This window comes from Triturus cristatus, chromosome 6 (genome assembly GCF_964204655.1).
Source record: "Triturus cristatus chromosome 6, aTriCri1.1, whole genome shotgun sequence".
Lineage (NCBI taxonomy): Eukaryota > Metazoa > Chordata > Amphibia > Caudata > Salamandridae > Triturus > Triturus cristatus.
This window is the reverse complement of record NC_140589.1, coordinates 1,754,640,674-1,754,664,181: the sequence shown is the minus strand read 5'-3', so window position 1 is coordinate 1,754,664,181 and position 23,508 is coordinate 1,754,640,674. Positions and strand designations below refer to the sequence as shown.

The window sequence follows — 23,508 nt, the reverse complement described above, 5'->3', positions numbered from 1 at the left end:
GTAATGCTCAGAATGATGTCAGAATTACAACATTATGCACCCTTTTCAAGTACAGAACTCTTTATAAGAAATTAAATTAACACACAGCAGAATTAGTACTTACTGATGGCAAATATTTACAAGGATATAACGCTGCCGTAGCATCAATTTTTTGACACTACAGCAACTTTTTTTAATTGGAGTATTTAAAAGTTGCTGCTAACTTCAGTTAACAGAATTTTCTTGCGTAAACATGAATTTTCAATAGTGCCACTTCTGTTAGTGTGACTTGCCAAAAATGAGATGCAATGTAGGTGTTCCTGCGTAAAATCTCCTGCAAAACACACAACGCGTTATTTACAAGGATTCCCCTGTACATCGCAACCCAAAACAAACTGCTGCTAAGTCCAATTTGCAGCAGTTTTCTAACATCAATACTTACCTGAACTTGAGAATGGTGCAAACACACCTGTATGTAAGGAAGACAATCCCAGTTCATCATCGGCAGATTCAACGACTCCATGGAGCTTCTGTAACTGCAACTTGGAGTCCCAAGAAGACCACCACCAACACTACCACCACAGAGGCAGTGCCGCCAAAGAGAGTGGATCTACCGCCAGAGGATTACCCTCAAACACCTCTGGCCTGAGGAGGTCATAGCCCATCACAGGCTAAAAAGGGGATCCATTTTCCGCCTCCTCAACCAGATTGCGCCAAGGCTGCAGGCCACATCCCAGCACAGCACAAACATCCCTCCACACTTGCTGTGCTGCACATGCTGGCATCAGGGACTCTTCAACTGACAACCACCATAGTGGTCGGAGTTTCCCAGGCATCCTTCTCCAGGTTCCTCCCTCTGTCTTGGATACCATCATCAGCCTGTCACTGCCGTCTCTCCATTTCCCCAACACTGCACTAGAACAACTCACCAACAAGCAAGTCTTTAATCCATTCTGCTTTACAGCATGTGTTGGGGGCAATGGACTGAACCCACATGCAATTTGTGCCTCCTGCGGACACTGCCCACATCCATGGAAACAGGAAGCACACCTACTCCATGAATATGCAGGCAACAGTTGACCATCTTGGTGTGTTCCTGAATGTCATGGCCAAGTACCCTGGCAATGTCCATGATTCATTTCTCTTCCGCCAATCTGTCCTCAACCAGCAGTTCCAGAATGGCACCTAAGGAAATGGATTGCTTGTCGGTAAGTACAACTTGAACACACCACACACTTCAAGCCACTCAATCATGCAGGTCAATAAATTTAAATTGCACATGTAGGAAATTGCATTGTGCATACATTGTTTCTGGCCCAACAATCATATAATGTCAAAGCATAACATATATGTAACTAGTCTGCCTGGAAATGTACTTACAACCCACTTTGTCACTCAAGAAGTACATATCTTCCAAAATTAATTGGGCTTTATTTACAAGGAATGAATGCAGTGCTACAAGCCATTTGGCTGTGCTGTGCTGCGTAAATTCAAAAGCAAAGGGATGCATCATATGTACAATGATATAACAGATTATTTTGCTCTCTCCTGCGCTGGTGCACAATTAGCATGCCATGCACCACCGCAGGGTGCCTGTGTCAGAGGGATGATTGTTTTCATGCCGGAAGGGACACCCTCCTGCATGAAAACAATCACAAAAGGTGATTTCCTCTTCCTATGTGTGCTGCAGAATAAAGCACGCTTAGAAAGAAGAAAAAACACAGAGATTTGAAAACATTTCTCCTCATTGTGCCTCCCTATGCCCGCCTTGGTGAGGCGTATCATTCTGATGCATTTCCAGGATTACGATTTCTCGTAAATCTGGAAATGTGCCAGTAGCCATAGGTGGTGCGTGGGAACACCCACAGCAACACACATGGCAAGCCCCTTTCACACAAAGTTTTGCGTGTAAAGGTGCCATATTCACAAGGACATGAAAAGCCATGCTGTCCCATGGAGCTCAACACTTACCATTCAAATGCTTGTGGTGTTAGCTTCTCTTAGTCTAATGCTTCACAATGATGGGTAGTGCATATGTACATTTCACGTAATATGCGAAAACTGCATATTCAGCATTGACACTTGCTCACTACATACCTCACCTATTTTAAATATATATGTCATAACAACATTTGATTCATTTCTTCAAATCCCCTGTGCATCATAATCTTTTTAAAGTCATACTTAACTTTGGTCCATTCCCTAAACATTTTGTTCACCTTCTAGCTTTCGGCATTGCTCATTGTCCACATTCCAATATTCTTAAACTGCTTCACAATGTGTCATTGTTTTCCACTTTGGCTTGTCCTGTCAGATAATCTACCTCCAGCCCTTCCATCGTCCCTGCTTATCTTCTTTCATTAACTTTTGTTTTCCTTCAATTCATCCAATCTTACTTTGCCTACGTTAATTCCCTTGCCTTTCCACCCATCACTCAGTTCCATGTTAAATCTGATTGGTCTGCTTTCCAACTTACTCCGTCTAATTTGTTTGGTAATCACATAAAATCAAAATTGTACTAAGATGTGTATTACCTAAACCATTTCCCAAAGTTGAGTCTAAACATTCCTCACACTCCTAATATTAAACCATGACCTATATTTCATGCGCACTCAGGACCCGATTCACAGAACTAACTTAAGACAAAATCCTAAACTTACTACCGTTTTGGTATTCACAGAAGGCACTTACTCATTTTGGTATTCACAGAATGCACTTACTCATTTCGGTATTCACAGAAGTTAGGAGTCCTAACTTTAGGACTCCTAAATGCCTTCTGTGAATACCGAAAGTCTTAAAATTAGGGTTTTTCTCAGTTTAGTAGTAGTATAGTTAGGACTCCTAACTTTAGGACTCCTGAATGCCTTCTGTGAATACCGAAAGTCTTAAAATTAGGATTTTTCTCAATTTAGTAGTAGTAAAGTTAGGACTCCTAACTTTAGGACTCCTAAATGCCTTCTGTGAATACAGAAAGCCTTAAAATTAGGATTTTTCTCAGTTTAGTAGTAGTAAAGTTAGGAGTCCTAACTTTAGGACTCCTAAACTGAGAACAATCCTAATTTTAAGACTTTTGGTATTCACAGAAGTCATTTAGGAGTCCTAAAGTTAGGACTCCTAACTTCTGTGAATACCTAAGTGAGTAAGTGTCTTCTGTGAATACCAAAATGAGTAAATGCCTCCTGTGAATACGAAAATGGTAGTAAGTTTAGGATTTTGTCTTAAGTTGGTTCTGTGAATCGGGCCCATAAGGCCTATCCTGCTTCAATTTCCTTACCTTTCACACTCATTTTCAGTCTGTTATCATTCTGTCCTTCTGTTACCATGGCTTTGTAAGTAACTAACAAAAGGTTATCCACCAAGTGTTCATAATTCCTGTTTTGTGGGTCACAGTTCCTAAACCCTCAGATTCACAATTGTAGCCTAATATAAAATGTTGCCACTGTTGTCAAGTTTCTCCTTTGCCGTTAAAATGCCAGTCCTGCCACAGATGACATTTAAATATGGGATGTCAAACACATCTGTCACAATCTCCCATGCTCAATCATGTATATATAGTGTGTGCTACCCTATGCCCTGATGTTCGTCTTGTTGACATTTAATAAGACATTGCAGGCCACAGAAACCAGTCTCATGGATTATGGGCCTGTCATGTAGCATGATGCTATGGTAGAGGACATTGCCATTGTCTCACTACCTGGTCATGTGAAGAAATAATGCTGAGTGTCTCAAATACAAATACGTAATCAGTAAGGCAACCCACTAGAAAGGACATTACACACTTTGCAAATGGCAACATTGTCTTACAGGGACAATTTGTTAGCCCGCAACAATCAAGATATCTTGAGACCACAACCTCAACATAACCCTGCAATGTAGTGCATCCATTTCACTGCGTTCAAGTGGTGTGCCACACTCCAGAATCCCAGCTGAGGATACAGAAGCATAGGGGTCATCCTCATATACACCATGATTAGTTCCTGTAACCTTTATCACATAATATAATAGGGAGTAACTCAGCTTACATTGCAAGATTTGTGACATATGCATTACATAACCTAATGTCAGCTCCACACAACAAGATAACATGTCCACAATGTGCCAATGGTGTCAGCTCAATCACCCACATGGATGTTGTGTATGCCAAACGAAAGCACATACCAACACTTTGCACTACATTCAGGTTAGCTCAGCCCTCTTCACCGTCACGGATGTACAGTGGTCACAAAACATCATGATGAACCATGTGCACATGAAGACATTTTCCCAGACATTTATGTAAGCACACTTCATATTGAACAGCTACAACTAAGTAATGTTAAAGCAATTCAACCCTGATGTGAACTCAGTGGCCCAGAAGATGTTCCCACGGGCAAGAGGAGAGATGACATTACACACTTCTATGAGTAAACAAAATAATCACGGGCACTAGTACTGCAATAGTCATGCTAGACAATGCTGCTTAACAGAACACAACTAATGAAATAAATAGTAGACTATTAAGCAACCAGAAAATAATTGAGATAAACTTCATCACCCTAGCTCTCATCCAAAGCATCACACTGTACAGCAAGTAAACATCACATTGCATATACACAACACATCTCCTATCACAACTAATAACAATGTCTACAATGTGATTTTGTGTGTCACGGTGGTAAACAGCACTGCAGGTTCCAGCCCAAACACAATGAATGGACAACAAATAGTGTCAAAGATGTGGTATACACTTGCACCAAGGTGTCTTGCCTTGCAGTTTATGCAGTATACTTCTGCTAATGTTAATATCCAACCTCCATACACACATAGTAAATAATGTATGGAGTCCCAAAAATGGCCAGTTTGCCCTAACATGTGAAGAACAAAACTCACAGGGTCAAAAACATCTGCTTTCATGTCCATGTCTGACACATTGAAACATTTACATCCAGAAATTTAAATGTAACTACATGTTTTCACTGATGGAAGTAACTCCTACAGCCATTGTCATGTGTCATGTGAGCATAAGGATGGTGAGTGACACATTTGTGTAAAAGTACCCAGACATCCTGACAATTCCACTATGGAGGTATTACAGAGGACCGGGCCAATGGCATCTTAGTGATGTGTACGCTGTAAACAATAGGCAAGCTAATGGCAGAGATGCAGGTTATTTTTCTGTACCACACCATGTGGAAGGTGAATGTAGAATGTTGCACACTGGACATAAAGTCGAAAAATGTAATCCACTAACACATCATGATAATAGACTTTTATACGTTTTCTCCATTTCAGCTTGACCAAGGCTATGCACTATTGCCATGGGTGATGACACACACAGGCCCAGAGAGACTTCAGCGTGGCACTAGGCCATACAAGGGACATAGTAGAAATAGTCCCAACTCCTAACTCTATTTTGCATAAGTAAATGAGTGGAAATTGTCATGCACAATATTTGCGAATAACTACAAATCCATGAGTTTGTGAATATTTCATTCATTTTGCTCAACAGTGCCCTTGGCAAGTCTTCTTACTCCCCTAACCCTAAACTTTAAAAGTTGCAAAACTGCTTTTCTGGAGGATTTCTGTCTTCGTAGATGCACTTTACATTTAAAAAAAACGACCTATCCTGATTCTCTAAATTTGATATTTTAAATTAGAACCCCAATATTTACACCCCTAGGTTACACTTAAGCAGAGCCCGATTGGGATCCCAAAGAAGCCCTAGCAAATGTTGTCAGACCACCCCCATACAGTGCACAGGGAACAAGCGTAACCATCGAGTCTGACCTCTAAAAGGAAAATTGGGCAAAAATGGTGCATGCTACCACACATTTTGATTATTTATTCAATTGTATCAGTTTTAAAACTAAGTAAACGATGACCTTACAGTGCAACAGGATACGGCAATTTTTAATGGGGCTCTTCAATGATTCCCTCACTATCATCCTCCAACAGTGTCTCTCTACTCTCCATAGCCCCTCTCTCACATATATTTCATTTATTTTTTATCACCTCTCATACCAGTCTAAGGGGTCAGAGCATTTTACATCACGCACACACACACACTGTCGCAAACGGGAAGGAGTCCCCAGGGGACCCCTTTCCCTTTGTGAATGTATGCGAAAATATTTTAAAGAGCAGGAAATGGTGCTTAGGACCACTGCCTGCTCATAAAAATAAGAAAGAAAACTTTTCATTTTTTTCTTTCAAACACATATCGTTTTCCTTTAAGGAAAGCGGGCTGCATTTGAAAAAAAAAGTTGTGTTATTTAAAAAGCAAACACAGACATGGTGGTCTGCTGTCCCCAGCAGCCCACCATCTCTGTGATATGTGAGATTTCTAAGGGGTCACAAATTGCGACTTATCTCATTAATATTAATGAGGTAGGTCTTTAGCGACCTCATTAGGAATCGCAAACAGAGTCTGAGACAGTTTACATTCTATTTTGCGAGTCATAAAATGCGATACGCAAAATAGTATGGCCGTAAATCTGGCCCATGTTCACTAATGTGGGCCACTTTGATTTTGATGCCCGGCCCTATTTTTTGTCATAGTCTGACCCTGGTGCCCACGCTGTCTTAAGAATCAGAGGACTTTGTCGAAGAACGCAGGACTATGAAAAGCAGAGCGAGTTTCCTGCATCACGCGTTGCAGGTAAATTACATACAATAGATATAGTGCAATGTGAATTGTGTTTCTTACTAGGTTATATTCTTTCTATATGTTGAATCTGTATTGTAATACACATTTTGCATAGAATGTCACCCAGGAAGGTTTTTTATTTGTTTTAAAACGAAATCTACAATACAAAATGCAGGGCCTTTTGTGCATTCAGAGCAAGTAGAAGCCGCCGGCAGTGTTATGCCAAATGCATACGTTTGCAAAGAAACAGGTGGGGATGAATATGGATGCAAATGCACGTCACATACAATAGGGAGGTTCATTTATCAGGGCAACTTTGGAAAAACAGCCATTGCTAAAGTGACAGGGCGCAGGGAAGGACTGCTACAAAATAAGGGCCAGAACATGCACACATAAGAGTTTGAGCTGCACTCGGATACCTGAGAGGCTGCACAGCCATTCATCTTCCACCCCTGCTGCAGATCCCTAAAGAAAATGTAACATTAGTATGGTGAGGAAAGGGTAAACGAGGTCACCAGAGTGGGATGATAAATAGAACCTGCCAGAGGGAGAAACAGAAGCCATTGCATATGCCACGTCTATGTGTATTAGAGATTCTAAAGGGAACAATTCCTGAATGTAAGGAGAGGAGGGGAATTGTTTATCTCTGCTTCATTCACACTATTTATCAAGACCAGATCACTTTTTTAAATTAATCTAGTGTGCCATGTTTTTAGAATAATTAAAGCATAAGTAGGATTTTGCACTTGGGGACCTAAGTTGTACAATGTGAAATACATGTTTCCACATTTCATTTCTCTCAGCCGTTCCTATTAGTTTGCTTATGTTTGCCTTCCATGGGCCATTAAAAGAAAGTATGTGTGATTGAAAGAAAACAAAACATTCTTTATCACTTTGTATCTGGTAAGCTTCAGTTGCAGCTACTGTGTACCCATTCTACATATAACATATATTGACATAGCCAATAGCTCTGTTTCATTCATAGGTAATTTCGCACAACTTGGCTTTGTATAACTCAATATAGCGGTGATCCAGCGGAGGGAATTTGGGCCCTTTTTTGCACACAGGACTCAGGGCCTCGTTTATGAAAAGTGATGCATCGCTGCGAGAAAACAGCGATGCGTCACTTTTCATTGCGCCCTCCTTGCGACATGCTGGATGCGTCATATTTATAATATGACGCATCATGTCGCAAAGAGTTACAGATACGTCAGTATTTCTGACGTATCTGTAGGTGCTAAAATGACGCATTGCTGAGTGTGTCACAAACGTGACGCAACTTCAGCAATTGGTCATATAACATGGGCAAGTCCCATTTCAATGTGCCTGCGTCAGTTTTACGCCTGCTATGAGGCGTAAGATATTGACGCATTTGCGTCCTAGAAGTGGCGCAGTGAAATCTCATAGATTTGACTGCGTCACTTCTACGAGGCGTACTTGCGTCGGAACGCCCACCCTGCATACATTATGCCTGGCGCAGCGGTTTGCAAAGTGACGCATCTACCTAGATGTAAATATGACACAACATGGTGCATTTTTTACCCAGTAAAGGTTCAAGTCAAGATTCAGATTAAACCTATTTATATTGCAAATTTCTAGTGTGCGTAATATAAATCAATGTCAAAAACATAACATAACAATATAGGATTGTCAATGGACATCCAGCTCTGCAAAAGTTATTCTCAACAGAAAATAACCAATGAGAACTTCAGTGATGATGGTACAGAGAAACAGAACCACAACAGAATAAGAAGATTAAAAAGTAAGACCTTCCTGTCTAGAATGCATGGAGATCTCTAAATCTATAAACTCTAAACTGCATTCTAATACAATCTATATAATAAAAAGAGAAAGGTGCCAACATGAAACTTCAGTAAAAGTTTCAGAATAGAGTATCGCACAGCATGAAGCCAAACAATAGAAATAAAGGGCACAGAAGTCCAATCTTTCCTAAGTCTGAGTGTAATGTTCTAAACACACCCACAAGCATTGCCCAGTTATACTCTCAAAGACCCCCTAAAATATCATCCTGGACCCAATGAAGGGCAGCTTTCAAAAAATGTTTCCTTTCACTTGACCTAATCGAGATTCTTCTATTCAAATATATGGCTTCAAAAACATGTCAATAATTCTTCTTGTTGCTTTGACATATCTTTTTTTGACCGTGAATTCATGCTTTCATGCAGTACAGACAGTAAGCCTCTCTTCTGATCATAACTTGTGTCACTCTGGACTCCCGTCACACACCCTTACCAACTTCACGCAAAGGACCCTTCTTTCCCATCACTGAGCCCTCCTACCAGACGGTGAGCAGTCTATATATCGACTTTTTAATATCGAGGGACATAAATATCGAGTCAAAAATATCTCAAGTACAAAATATCGAAATAGATAATATCGATGTGAAAAATATCGTTTTTTTTTTTTTTAATTATATGTCGATGTAAGTAATATCGTTAGTAATAATATCGACATGTTAAAATATCGTTATTGTACGTTTAGTAATTATTTTGAAGTTGTTTGTATAAATAGTTAAAATGTATATAATATGAGAAATATTTATATTCTTTTAGGGGCGGGATGTTGGGTTATAGGGGATAAGGGTGGGGAGTGTTTTAAAAAAGTTACATTTTGTTTTAATATATTGTAAAATTTCATTAGTAAATTTTATTTCAAATTTGAAATGTATATTTAATTTTAGGAGCGGGATGTTGGGTTACAGGGGATAAGGGTGGGAAGTGTTTTAAAAATGTTGATATATTTTAGAATTTTTACAAAAATCTATTTAGAAATTTTAAATTAAATTTAGAATTTTAAAATTAATTTTAGGAGCGGGATGTTGGGTTATAGGGGATAAGGGTGGGAAGTGTTTGATAAATGTTTATATATTTTTGAATTTAAAAAAAAAATTATTTAGAAATTTTAAAATTAATTTAGAATTTTACAAATAATTTTAGGAGCGGGATGTTGGGTTATAGGGGATAAGGGTGGGAAGTGTTTTAAAAATGTTTACATATGTTAGAATGTTTTTTAAACAACATTTATAATTTTAAATGTAATTTAGAATTTTATTTTAAATTTTCGGAGTGGGATGTTGAGTTACAGGGGATAAGGGTGGGAAGTGTTGTAAAAAATAATTTTTAATTTGGAATATTTAATAAATTGTATTTGAAATTTGGAATAAAAATATATTTTTTATATTATATTTTAGGAGTGGGATGTTGGATTATAGGGGAGGGTGGGGAGTGTTTTAAAAATGTTGATTTATGTAGGAATAATTTGTATAAAATTAGAATAAAATTTCAAATGTTATATTTAATTTTAGGAGTGGGATGTTGTGTTATGGGGATAAGGGTGTAGAGTTTGATAAAAATGTGTAAAATGTTGGTAGTATTGTATAAAAAGTATGTATAAATTTTGATTTAGATTGTACTATTTAAAATTTTTTGGGGGATTGGGATGTTGGCTTATAGAGCGGAGTTTATGCGTGAGCCGGCCATCTTGGCATCTTTAGATGCTACCATGGCGTTCGATACTTTGGAGTGGCCGTATATTTGGGCCGCGTTGGCGAAATTCGGGTTTGGCCCTGAGTTTATTGGTTGGGTAAAATTATTATACGCTGACCCATTGGCACAGGTTGTGGTGAATGGTAGGGTGTCGGCTCCCCTCGCACTGGGGAGAGGTACGCGGCAGGGTTGTCCGTTATCACCCCTTCTCTTTGCACTTTCTTTAGAGCCTCTCGCCGCCTGGTTGCGTTGGGAGCCGTCGCTGCGGGGCATTAGATGGACGCCGGAGTTTGAGGACCGTGTCTCCCTTTACGCGGATGACATCCTTCTGTATCTTGCCTCTCCCCGACAGTCGCTAATTGTATTGGTAGACGTATTGAATTCCTTTGGTCGCAACTCTGGCCTGGTTATCAACTGGGCCAAGTCATGTGTTTACGTCCTCTCGGGCGAGGCCCCCCTCCTGCCGCGGGATTGCCCTATCCAGATTGCTACGCTGGGGTTCAAATATTTGGGAATCTTTATATCTCTGGATCCCGCGGTCCGCTATGAGCGAAACCTTCTCCCTCCCCTCCAGCGATTGAAGGCCGACGTCGCGAGGTGGCGACGACTTCCGCTCTCGCCGCTCGGACGGGCGGCATTGTTTAAAATGATGTCGCTGCCTCGCTTCTTGTACGCTTTGCAAAATACTTTAGATGTCGTGCCAGCCCGTTATTTCCGTGAGGTGGAGGGTCTTCAGCGCCAACTGTTTTGGGACGGGCGGCCGCGGATCGCTCTCGCCAAGTTGATGCTCCCTTGGTACGATGGGGGGGTCGCCCTCCCCGATATTAAAAGATACTATTGGACGTCTCAATTGGCGGCGGTGAACCACGGGATATACGGTCCTGCCTTGAATCCGGCCTTCGAGATGGATAAATTACTGCTCCCGGGTGGGGATTATAATAGGACGCTGTATTCGGCGATGCACGGTTGACAGGACCCACGCAGGTTGCGGTACGTGTGTGGCATGCGGCGAGTGCTGCGATGGGGTGGAGGGATCGCTTGACTCGGGCGACGCCGTTGTATGCCTCCCGGTGGCTGGGTTGTTTGTGGAAAACGAAAGGCTTTGAGAAATGGGATATGATTGGTATATGTAAGATGGGTGATCTTTGGGCGAAGCGGTCTTTCAAAACGTTTGAAATGCTTAAAACTGAATACAAATTAAATGATAGAGAGTACTTCCGGTATGCACAGGTCTACCATGCGCTGTGTTCGGTCTTTCCGGACGCTGCTGCTATCCCCGAATATTCCCCGCTGGAGGATAGAGTGTTGGATGGCTATGTGCCCGACAGCACTATTTCTCTGATCTACAAAAAACTTATTAATGATCGCGCGGACTTGCTGATCCGTCTGCGGGAGGCATGGACGGGCGACGGCTTGGAACTGGGCGATGAGGACTGGGTATCGGCGGTGGCCTCCCCGAAAGAGGTGGCGATCCCGGCCCGCTTACGATTCGTACAGCTGAAGATCCTCCATAGAGTGTATGTCACGGGGCCCGGTTTGCTACGTATGGGTTACTCCAGGGATGGAATGTGTAAGCGTGGTTGTGGCCTGTCGGGTACCTTTCTTCATATCCTCTGGGAATGTTCGTAGATTGTGCGATTTTGGAACGGTATCCACGCCGTAATGGAGGAGGTCACGCACGTTGCTCTGTTGCCAGAGGCTAGGAGGTGTTTGTTGAATGTCTGGGAACCGAATGACTTTAATGTGGCACAGACGCAGTGGGTGACTTTGGGGTACATGGTGGCTAAGCGTAACATTGCACAGCTGTGGGGCTCCCCGAGGCCGCCCACGATCGCGGTATGGTAGGAGAATATGGACTGGTGTATGTTTAGGGAAAAGACGGTGTATGTGGCGAGAGGCAAGCCTGGGAAATGGACTAAGGTATGGGGTCCATGGAATTCATATCGTGGACATATCTGCGCCCCGCCTCTGCCGTTAGAGGTTGATATTGCTTTGTCCCCCTAGCCACACATTCTGCAGGATTGTGTAATGTGTGTTCCATGCTTTGTCTTCCCATCGCCCCCCACTACCACTTCCTGTCAAGAACTGCTTCGGACACTGTGCGTTGTCCCCCGTCCTGGGAAGCGCACGCTGCTATTTTGGACTCTCATTGCCTTGAGTGTGTGCTTCGCCTCTGGTTCATTTGAATGTGTGGTGTTGCATTGCGGGCCCTCGGGCTCTGTAGCAGCCGGCCTTGGTGGTTGTAGGCCCTTGTATGTATTTTATTGTGTAATAAAGGTTTCTTTAAAAAAAATAAAAAAAATAATGATTAAAACATATTTTTTTTATATATATTTATATTTATATATTTGTATTGCAATTACTGTAATTAAATACATATTGGAGTGGGAATATAAAATTAATTAAGATCAGTATACATGATCAGTGTAATTAAATATATTTATGAGTGGGAATACTAAATTAATGAAGTTTACTGTTTTGCACCTACCATAATTAAATATAGATTTGAGTGAGAATAGTAAATTTAGTAAGTTCAGTGTCCAGCACCTACCCTAATTAAATATATTTGGGAGTGGGAATAGTAAATTAATTCATTTCAGTGTCCAGCATTTATTTTAATTAAATATAGATTGGAGTGAGAATAGTAAATTTATTAAGTTCTGTATCCAGCACTTATCTAAATTAAATGTAGACTGGAGTGAGAATAGTAAATTAATTAAGTTCAGTGTCCACCACCTACTATAATTAAATATAGATTGGAGTGAGAATAGTAAATGTATTCTGTTCAGTGTCCAGCACTTATGTTAATTAAATATAGACTGGAGTGAGAATCGTAAATTAATTCAGTTCAGTGTCCAGCACCTACTCTAATTAAATATAGATTGGAGTGAGAATAGTAAATTAATTCAGTTCAGTGTCCAGCACATACCCTAATTAAATATAGATTGGAGTTAGAATAGTAAATTTATTAAGTTCTGTGTCCAGCACTTATCTGAATTAAATGTAGACTGGAGTGAGAATAGTAAATTAATTAAGTTCAGTGTCCACCACCTACTATAATTAAATATAGATTGGAGTGAGAATAGTAAATTTATTCTGTTCAGTGTCCAGCACTTATGTTAATTAAATATAGACTGGAGTGAGAATAGTAAATTAATTCAGTTCAGTGTCCAGCACCTACTCTAATTAAATATAGATTGGAGTGAGAATAGTAAATTAATTCAGTTCAGTGTCCAGCACCTACTCTAATTAAATATAAATTGGAGTGAGAATAGTAAATTAATTAAGTTCAGTGTCCAGCACATATCTTAATTAAATATAGACTGGAGTGGGAATAGTAAATTAATTAAGTTCAGTGTCCAGCACCTACTCTAATTTAATATAGGTTGGAGTGAGAATAGTAAATTAATTAAGTTCAGTGTCCAGCACTTATCTTAATTAAATATAGACTGGAGTGGGAATAGTAAATTATTTCAGTTCAGTGTCCAGCACCTACTCTAATTAAATATAGGTTGGAGTGAGAATAGTAAATTAATTAAGTTCAGTGTCCAGCACTTATCTTAATTAAATATAGACTGGAGTGGGAATAGTAAATTAATTAAGTTCAGTGTCCAGCACCTACCCTAATTTAATATTGGTTGGAGTGAGAATAGTAAATTAATTAAGTTCAGTGTCCAGCACTTATCTTAATTAAATATAGACTGGAGTGGGAATAGTAAATAAATTAAGTTCAGTGTCCAGCACCTACCCTAATTTAATATAGTTTGGAGTAAGAATAGTAAATTAATTACGTTCAGTGTCCAGCACTTATCTTAATTAAATATAGACTGGAGTGGGAATAGTAAATTTATTAAGTTAAGTGTCCAGCACCTACTCAAATTTAATATAGGTTGGAGTGAGAATAGTAAATTAATTAAGTTCAGTGTCCAGCACTTATCTTAATTAAATATAGACTGTAGTGGGAATAGTAAATTAATTAAGTTCAGTGTCCAGCACTTATCTTAATTAAATATAGACTGGAGTGGGAATAGTAAATTAATTAAGTTCAGTGTCCAGCACATACTCTAATTAAATATAGGTTGGAGTGAGAATAGTAAATTTATTAAGTTCAGTGTCCAGCACTTATCTTAATTAAATATAGACTGGATTGGGAATAGTAAATTAATTAAGTTCAGTGTCCAGCAGCTACTCTAATTTAATATAGGTTGGAGTGAGAATAGTAAATTAATTAAGTTCAGTGTCCAGCACTTATCTTAATTAAATATAGACTGGAGTGGGAATAGTAAATTAATTAAGTTTCGTTGTCCAGCACCTACTCTAATTAAATATAGGTTGGAGTGAGAATAGTAAATTTATTAAGTTCAGTGTCCAGCATTTATCTTAATTTAATATAGACTGGAGTGGGAATAGTAAATTAATGAAGTTCAGTGTCCAGCACATACTCTAATTAAATATAGGTTGGAGTGGGAATAGTAAATTAATTAAGTTCAGTGTCCAGCACTTATCTTAATTAAATATAGACTGGAGTGGGAATAGTAAATTAATTAAGTTCAGTGTCCAGCACATACTCTAATTAAATATAGGTTGGAGTGAGAATAGTAAATTTATTAAGTTCAGTGTCCAGCACTTATCTTAATTAAATATAGACTGGATTGGGAATAGTAAATTAATTAAGTTCAGTGTCCAGCAGCTACTCTAATTTAATATAGGTTGGAGTGAGAATAGTAAATTAATTAAGTTCAGTGTCCAGCACTTATCTTAATTAAATATAGACTGGAGTGGGAATAGTAAATTAATTAAGTTTCGTTGTCCAGCACCTACTCTAATTAAATATAGGTTGGAGTGAGAATAGTAAATTTATTAAGTTCAGTGTCCAGCATTTATCTTAATTTAATATAGACTGGAGTGGGAATAGTAAATTAATGAAGTTCAGTGTCCAGCACATACTCTAATTAAATATAGGTTGGAGTGGGAATAGTAAATTAATTAAGTTCAGTGTCCAGCACTTATCTTAATTAAATATAGACTGGAGTGGGAATAGTAAATTAATTAAGTTCAGTGTCCAGCACATACTCTAATTAAATATAGGTTGGAGTGAGAATAGTAAATTTATTAAGTTCAGTGTCCAGCACTTATCTTAATTTAATATGGACTGGAGTGGGAATAGTAAATTAATTAAGTTCAGTGTCCAGCAGCGACTCTAATTTAATATAGGTTGGAGTGAGAATAGTAAATTAATTAAGTTCAGTGTCCAGCACTTATCTTAATTAAATATAGACTGGAGTGGGAATAGTAAATTAATTAAGTTCAGTGTCCAGCACCTACTCTAATTTAATATAGGTTGGAGTGAGAATAGTAAATTAATTAAGTTCAGTGTCCAGCACTAATCTTAATTAAATATAGACTGGAATGGGAATAGTAAATTAATTTAGTTCAGTGTCCAGCACCTACCCTAATTAAATATATTTTGGAGTGAGAATAGTAAATTAATTAAGTTCAGTCTGTAGTGGGAGTAGTATGTTAATTAAGTTTGTTAAATAGCAATTGTTATAATTAAATATAGAGTTGAATAGGAACAGTTAAATTAATTTGTTTTAATTTACACTAAATCTGTAGATTTTAGCTTTGGTTGGATAAAAGATAGAAGTTATATCAGAATGCAAATTGCAAATTTTTGTATAAAATAGTAGAAAGGAAAATAAGATTTGTTTTATAGTTGTTGGAATGTATATTAATTACAGAGAAAATATTGTTTATTATTACGCATATTATAATAATTAAATCATTGGAATAAACATGTAATAAAATAATTAATATTTAGCATTTGTATTATTGTAATAATTTTTTTATAATGGATATATATTTGTTTAATGTATATTTTGGAAATGAATATATGAACAGACAAAATAATAAAAAATAAAAAAAATCAGATTTTTATAGCTGTTTAATATTTTTACATTTAGATTGTGTACTCTCAATATTTTTAGACTTTATTTGAATTTATAAGAAATTGTATGTTTTGAAAAATATGATAAATATATTTTAACTATTAATATTAGATAATTAATATTGAAAATGTTTACATTTTAGAATATTTCTTTTTATTTTTATTTTTGGTATGTTGTAGATACAATATATTAATTATATCATGTTCATAAATTTTTTGGGGTAATATATACAGTTTTATTATTATATTAGTAAATATGTTTTTTTAATTATATTTATTATTATAAGTTAAATAATTTTCACATATATAAAAAAATTAGGTATTATTTTTGAGTATTTTATTCTAATATTTTACTATTTTTTAAAGTAATGTGAAATGTTAAATAAATAGTTAGGGCATTTATTGGTATTTTTTTAGTTGTTATGTTTGTTTGGGTCTTTTATTTTGTAACCGCTCGCTGTTGTTTTGGGTTATTTTGGTAGAATCCAGGTCGCGGTCGGGAGCTGTTTCGCGTTTGAGAAGGTAAGAGTTATTTTCATTATTATTAAATAGTTTTAAGTGTTTTGTGGAAGTAGTAATGTTGTAATAAGTGCGTATGGATTGATGTTTTAGAAGTTAGGGTGTTAGTAATAGTTTGTATACGGTTTTATAATTTACGTTGTGTTCCGTGTTTGCGGCTTTGTTAGTGTTTTGTTATTTAGGTGTGTTAAAGTTTTATAGTCTTTGAATAATGTTTGTAGTGATGTTTTTAGGTGCATTATGTGTGTTTGTGTGTGGGTGGGAATGTTTGTTTCTCTTTTGTAGGTTTTATGGAGAAGATATTTTCGTCTCTTTCAAACACCGTTTTTTTTTTAAGGAAGTGTGTATTAGTTGTGTTTACTAATATTTATTTTACACTTCCTTTATTGTTCGGGTTTCCAGGAGCGGTTATTTACCTTTTTAATATTTTTCGGGATTTTTATGGTTAATGGATTGTCGTTTTTTGGCGTAGACGTTTTTTTCGAAAAACAGTTGTATTTTTCCATTTTATTTTGATTCATTTTTGATACCTATGGATTTTGAACTACCTGGATTTATTTGGAAGGAATGTTACTATCCCATTGGAGCAACTAGACAGGTAAGTTCATTTAAATATTTTAATTGTGGGTGGGTAATTCTTATATATTTAATATTGTTGTTGTGGACTTGGTTTGTGTAATTATGTTGTCTAAATATATGTAGATATAAATTATTTATATATTTTAGACCACATAATTAAATATGTGATATAATAAAGTGGTTTCTTTATGTTGTGATAGTTGTTTTAGTAGAATTGTTGGTTAATATTTTTGAAAGGGTTTAGAATAGAGTTTGAGCTATTATATTTAAGTACTCAAGTCCTCTTGTGGATGGGTATAGCTGTACCTGTTGTTGTAGGTAATTATACATTTGAGTAGTTTGTCTAGATTGTTTTGGTTTTAATTGTAGGACAGATTGTTGCATTCTTAATTCTTGGAAACTTTGTTCCTTTTGTATGGCAATTAGTAGTTTTTGTAGTGTTGGAGTTGTTCTCCCAGTAGAAGTTAGGAATGCATTATGCCAGCCCTCGATGGCGTTGTTAGTTTTGGCTTGTTGGTTGAGTGTACTTACATATACATTCCACCAAGGTATTTGGAACTTGGGCTGACGTCTATGGCCTGATCTGTGTAGTCTCCCCACCCAGGTATCCTCAAAATAATCTAAGAGGGGAGATAACTTTACTTCATTTTGTTTGTAGAATGGACTTTCTAATAAAAGATTGTAATGTTCTGCAACATCTGTGGTTGGTACATAAGCTAGGGCTGTTAGAAGTTTTATTTGATGTGCAAAAGTTATGTTTGTGGCATATTCTACACTTAGTGAAGATTTTTGTAAATGTCTCCATATACATTGGTTTAGATGGAAGTAACATCCTTGGATAGCTGTATGGGGGTACAGTTTTAGAATGCAATTTATCATGGCTTGCTCAAAGTCTATGATAATTCTTTCAGGGGAAAAATCATTTGATTCTTGTTTTAGTTTTCCTAGCATTTCATTATATGTTGTGTTTTGTTTGTTAGGCAATAGTGCATAGATTAAAGGTATGAAAGTGTTGTGATATTGACCGTGTATTGTGTAAAGCTGGTAGAATGGTTTTGGGCATATTGTAAAGGTGCCATCCATCATGTTTGGCATTGTTGGAGTTTAGTTATATTGTTTGCAGTAGCAAACATTATGATTCTTTTTTCTGTACGTTTGTTATCAAAAAAAATAAAAGGTTCATTATTGTGGGTGATAGTTAATTCTGGTGGAATGATGATATCTTGAAAAGTTTAAGAGGATGGTATTGTTGTCGTGGTTGATTTTTTGGTCCTAGCAATTGTTCTTTTTATAGAAGCAATTGATGGTAATTGGCCTCTTGCTTCTTTGGGCACTCTAGGTAATAGTTCTTTTAGGATTACACTTGTAGCAGTTTGTGAACCAGTGCTTAATTCTTTTATATTTTCTAGGGTTGATCTGACTTCTATTTCAGAGAGATTGGGTGGATGGTTATGCTCTCTTGTATATAGTACAGTTGTTTCTCTTGTTGTTGCTCGTCCGTAGCATTTGTTAGAATAATATTTAGAACACTTCCAGTTCACTTTTCGTTCCGTCTGCTTTTCTTGGGTGTATGTGTAACCCATGTAACACAATAGGAATTTTCCTTTCTGCGATGTTATAAATTGGGCTTCTTCTGTCATCGTGATGTGTTAGAAATCTGGAAAAAATGTATATGAAAATATATGCAATAGTACTTTATATATTTCTATGAAAATAGGAAAAAAAAACTTTTTTATATATACTTACCAAGGTGCCAATTACGATCCTGTAAAAAATTCCCCCGTACGACTCGTATCCGGTCTTTTTACCGTACGAATCGAACAAGTGCCGTACAAACTGGCAATCACGATTCGCATGGTAAAAAGTCCATATGAACCGCATTGGGAATCATTCCCCACACGTCCTCGGGTCGGAAAATGTGTCCGACACGTCCTCGGACGATTTACCGTACAAATGTGAAAAGTGAAGTCCGACCGAGGAATCACGATCCAACCCGTGCGTCCGAGGTCACAACCGTATGGTAAAAACACCGTCCGCACCGAACTCCCATTGCAACCATGGAGACATGTGCCCGCATACGCGCCCAACACTCCCCCCAGCACCCATACGTTCGAGTCGTACTCCCCGTGAATGTACACCCCCCCCTGTATGTACACCCGTGTACGTGTCGAACCCCCACCCGTGTATGTACACCCCTGTACGTTCGAGTCGTACCCCCACCCCTGTGCGTGTCGTACCACCGTGTATGTACACCCCTGTACGTTCGAGTCGTACCCCCACCCCTGTACGTGTCGTACCCCCGTGTACCTACACCCGTGTACGTCAGAGTCGTACCCCCACCCGTGTACGTGTTGTACCCCCGTGTACCTACACCCGTGTACGTCAGAGTCGTACCCCCACCCCTGTACGTGTCGTACCACCGTGTATGTACACCCCTGTACGTACGAGTCGTACCCCCACCCCTGTACGTGTCGTACCACCGTGTATGTACACCCCTGTACGTTCGAGTCGTACCCCCACCCCTGTACGTGTCGTACCCCCGTGTACCTACACCCGTGTACGTCAGAGTCGTACCCCCACCCCTGTACGTGTCGTACCACCGTGTATGTACACCCCTGTACGTTCGAGTCCTACCCCCACCCGCGTATGCATGGAGCGTACCCACACCACAACATCCTAAGGACGGAGCGCACCCCAGGCCCCAACATCACAACCGATAGTACGACTCGTACCAAGCCACACACAAGGACAGCACTGTACAACAAAAAGGCCCATGTACACACCGTATACACGCCAAAAAACGCATGTACACAACCAGGAAAAACCAAAACGACACAATAATACACCATTCGAATGGCACAAAGCCACAAAACATGTCCAACAACTACCAAAACAACACATTCACTGACCTGCAATAGCCAAAAACAAACAGAGGCCCAAAACACCACCACTCCTTATAACACACCCACCCAAAGTTCAAACACAGCCACACCCACCAATGGACCAATAAAAAGGGCCCACACACACAAACCATGAGCCTTTGCAACAGACTCACTGCTGCCAGACCCCACAGACAACCTACAGCACCAAACTACAAGCTTCACCACACCTTACACTTGCACAACTTCACACAACCACCTTCTCAAACACACCCTCATCACATTCACACACACACCTGTACAACCACACACACACACCCACAACCATCCACACACACCCCCCCCCACCATCCACACCCACACCCCTCACCATGCCCACTAACAAGAATCCAAAGTTCAGCAACCGAGAGTTGGAGGTCCTTGACGATGAAATCCTCAGAGTCGAGCCACAGCTCTTTGGAACCTTGGTCAGACAGACCAGCATGTCAGAAAAAACAGCCATGTGGCAGACCATCGTCGATGCTGTGAATGCTGTTGCGGACACCAGAAGGAACAAGCAGGAATGCCAAGCCAGGTGGTACGATCTGCGGAGGAGGGTCCGAGCCAAGATGCTGGATGAACACAACCAGGCCAACGCCACTGGAGGAGGGCCGTCCCGCAGACCCGTACACTACCATCCCTGGGAGGAGAGGGTGATGGCCATACTGCCGGTGGAGACAGTGGAGGGATTAGGAGGACTCCGAGACCCGGGTGAGTAGCCAAACAACGCACCTCACATGGGGGCAACGTCATCCACAACCATACTCACAATCAGGCACGCAACCACCCCAAGCTATCGCATGACTCAACCACACTCCATGAACACGCACATGCCACTGCCGCCACCATGCCCCATGCACCCAGCTGGACAATGTCAAGTCACAGGCCACAGAAGACACCAACACATGACACGGTAACCCGGATGGCGGGAGGGTGGGCCCCAAAATTCACACAGTGCAACTCAGAAGCAGACAACAATGCCCTCTGCCCATATGGCCTAGGTCACAGCCAGACAAACACTGTGTCCCCACACAGGAAAGACTTGCCAGCAAATGGCGGACGCCTTGCATCAACACATGGGGGTGAAGGGACTGTTTTGCACATGACAGCAGCTAATGAACAGCCAACATTGTGAAAGAGTGGCAGCACACACCACCACAGCAGCAGCGCAGAGACACACACTACACCCAATGGGTGCCTGGAGATCAGAAACAAACTCACATCAACAAGCCAAGGGCCATTCAAAGATCTGCTAACAGTGTGTGCCCAGGAAGCTGGGCTGAGGTAACAGAGGCTGACCACACAGAGGGAGGGAAAGGGGGAGAGAGAAGGAGGGAGAGGGGGACAGAGAGGGAGGGAGACACAGGGAGACGGACAGAGGGAGGAGGCTGACACACAGAGGGAGGGAGAGGGGGACAGAGAGGGAGGGAGAGGGGGACAGAGAGGGAGGGAGACACAGGGAGACGGACAGAGGGAGGAGGCTGACACACAGAGGGAGGGAGAGGGGGACAGAGAGGGAGGGAGAGGGGGACAGAGAGGGAGGGAGACACAGGGAGAGCAAATCAGTCCTTTGGTGTGTGGGAATGTCTGCTCGTCAGCAGGTGGACTGCGTGCATGTAGACAAGGGTGGCCAGTGCCAGCACCCCCCCTCTCCTCCATGGCTAAACACAGGGCCATGTCACAACCTGTGCACGAGCACAACGACAGCTACCTGCATCATTGAAGTGTGTGTAACTACTTCATGTGCCCACGTACAGTGCAACACGGAAGGCGCCAATGCACGGCTCGCCACACCTGCCCACTCCACTGCTGACTGCAGTCACACTTGACGCAGCAAGAAAGACTGTGCCACACATAGTTAAAGGCGCCAAACCTGTGCCCAAGGGACACACCCATGCACAAGTGCACTGTGATTGGAATGCCAGACAGATCCAAATTCCCAGAGGAAATGTTCCAACTTTGAAACTGATGAAACATGGATGTTGCATGGACCTAAATTAACATTGTCTCGGCTCTGTTGGAGGCCGATCCCACCGGCAGCGATGACTCTCACCACTCTGTGGACGACCCCGACCAACCTGGCCCCTCTGGTGTCCAACGACCTGCAGCACCTGCGTCAGGTACAACGGGGCCAACCACCACCCCCACTCCTGCCACATCCCAGGAGACACCCAGGATCCCTGCCCCACCACCACAAAGCAGCCAGGCTGGCCAGGAGGGACACGGTGTCCCGGGCACCCAGGAGGAGGCAGGCGACAACGCCAATGCCACCCCTCAGGGGTCCCGGAGACCCGATGTGCCAACAAGGGCAGGCCAGGTGCAAGTGGGCAGGGGTGGTGGGAGTGGAGGACGGCGGAGGCGCCAGCCTGACCAGTGGGCTGGGGACCCGGTATTTTCCCATGTCCGAAACATCCTGGACACATACCGGCAGGACACCACCGGCCTGGCCCAGGTTGTGTCCGTCCTCGAGGGGATCAAGACCCAGCAGGCCCAGCAACATGCGGAGCTACATGCCTGTCTACTGCAACACCAACGGAGGATGGAGGACGGACAGGCTGAGCTTGTGACGGCGTACACGGGAATTCACGATACACTCCGTCGGATGGCCGACAACATGGGCAACCCTCCCTGTGCCAGAAGGCGGAGAACATCACCACCCACAGGGAGGGATCAGGAATGAGGAGGAAACATCCGATGGAGCATCCCAGACGTCGTCACGGCCTGCTTCTGAGGGTCCCCGCAGGAGGGCGGGTCGTCCACGGAAAAGACCGTGAGGGTCGGCGCTACATCACCATCTCCCAGGACACCTGGCCTGGTGCCTGGCCCACTGGAGCAACAGCATCACAGCATCACAGCATCAAAAGACATTCTCTGCCACATGGCCTTGCTGGTCACTGTCTGACCAATGTTGACAAAGACTGTGGCATGGACTCTGAGGATTTCCAATGGCAAGGACACCAACTCCCCTACTGAACTTTGGATTCCAAACACCCGGAAAGCCCCTCATGTCATACCCCCCTCCCACCCCCACCAAAATAAAAAGTTACACCATAAAGAGAAGATGCCTACCTTTTGCATTATTACCTTACATGTGTCTTGTAAAGTCTAACCATGCCTGAGTTCTCTATTGACTTCAACCATCCACACCCTGGGGCATGAGTCTGGCACAGGACACACGGGTCACAGTGTATTAGGCAAGACAGACATGGAGCACCATACACACTCGTGATGGGCCCAACCAGCTGAGGGGGTGGCCGCACAACCGTGCTGACAGACATATTGAGTACAGCAACAGTCATGCGCAGAGGTCAGGGATCATGTCCAGTGTCCTGGGGGGCACCCAGGTATGTGTAGACAGGTGGCAGAACCATGTACTGCAAGCTTGAGTCCGGTGGATGCACCTAATGGGGGCCTGGCCAACGTTGGATGCATGGGGAT

General features: G+C 41.0%; 1 long non-coding RNA gene across 1 annotated transcript in view; it reads right to left on the bottom strand.

The window, feature by feature from the left end:
• Window positions 1-221: 221 nt before the first annotated feature.
• LOC146821930 (uncharacterized) overlaps window positions 222-23,508 on the bottom strand; it is a 57,757-nt gene continuing 34,470 nt past the window's right edge. Inside the window, exons 4-5 of the long non-coding RNA XR_014962789.1 lie at window positions 422-1,164; window positions 222-313 (exon numbers count right to left, since the gene is read on the bottom strand). This is a non-coding gene — a long non-coding RNA (uncharacterized LOC146821930). The remainder of the gene's footprint in view (window positions 314-421; window positions 1,165-23,508) is intronic.